The sequence below is a fragment of the Suricata suricatta genome, chromosome 2 (genome assembly GCF_006229205.1).
Source record: "Suricata suricatta isolate VVHF042 chromosome 2, meerkat_22Aug2017_6uvM2_HiC, whole genome shotgun sequence".
NCBI lineage: Eukaryota > Metazoa > Chordata > Mammalia > Carnivora > Herpestidae > Suricata > Suricata suricatta.
Window position 1 is genome coordinate 132,509,790 of NC_043701.1, and position 1,050 is coordinate 132,510,839.

General features: G+C 58.8%; 2 protein-coding genes across 2 annotated transcripts in view; one reads left to right on the forward strand and one right to left on the reverse strand.

Annotated features, from left to right (window-relative positions):
* LOC115276014 (disks large homolog 5-like) overlaps positions 1-1,050 on the forward strand; it is a 96,007-nt gene that overhangs the window by 53,191 nt on the left and 41,766 nt on the right. The window lies entirely within an intron of this gene.
* Positions 1-1,050, reverse strand: part of LOC115276007 (disks large homolog 5-like) — a 58,681-nt gene that overhangs the window by 52,331 nt on the left and 5,300 nt on the right.

Here is a 1,050-nt window from a genome sequence, read left to right on the forward strand (position 1 = left end):
GCGTTATCTTCTCTAAGCCTCAGTTTACCCGTGAGAAGATGAGGATGGAAAACAACAGGCTACTGAGGAGATTCAATAAAACCATCACGTGAACTCCTTAGTGAGTGGCAAGGATCGATGGAAGGAAAGCAATCCTGGCTCCAGGGTGTCAAACACTTCTCTGTCCTGGGGTGCTGGATTTTGAGGAGACCCTGGGGAAGAGAGGGGTGGCCACCATGGTACCGTGACCCCGGCTTCGGAGGTGAGAGAAACAGAAGCAGAAGGGCGAGTGCTCACACAGCGAGCAGGGCAAGGGGGTGCTGTAGGGGAGCCGGCCAGGGCCGCAGCATGAGGCAGAGAGGGGGTGGGCATAGGGTCTGCTCACGGGCACATCCTGGGACAGGAGAGTGCACGGCCTGCACCCGTGAGGGCGGGGATACATAGGAAGGAGGACGGTACCACCGAGAGTCTTACCCCAGAGACAGATGCAGGCAGGGGGGAGGAGCGGTGCTCACTGGAGAGAAGTCCAGGCAGAGCAGTGTCCTCGGGGAACAGCCTGGAGGCTGCAGGGAAAGGGTCAATGAAAAGACATCGAGGATGAAGGGATGCTTGTCTCCCTTGGTAGGTCTGCAGAGTGAGCTCTGGGAAGGAGAGAACAGGGGAGCCTGACGGAGGGCATTAGAGTCACAGAGAAGCATGGGGAACACACTCTGGAGGCTTCCATCACGAGCCGTGACTGAGCACAGCAGGGACGTGGGTGATGCCGCCCCCAGAGGTCTGTGTGCAGCCCCCTGATCACTTGTGGATGGGAAAGACGGCTGCAGGAGCCACGGGCCACGGTCTACACTGACTGGCCTCCTGGCGACCCGGTCTAAAGGAGTGAGCTGGGAATGTGACTTGTTCCCAGGACCACGGCCAGATGCTGACTGCTCACTCCACAGGCAAGCTTCTGGAACCCCAGGGGTTCCGCTTTGTACATGTGTAAGATGTTTACTCAGACGAGGGGCAGCAGAGCCCCTCCCTCCCGGCCTCAGTCCCAGAACCAGCACAACCATCGGGACTGTGCATTAA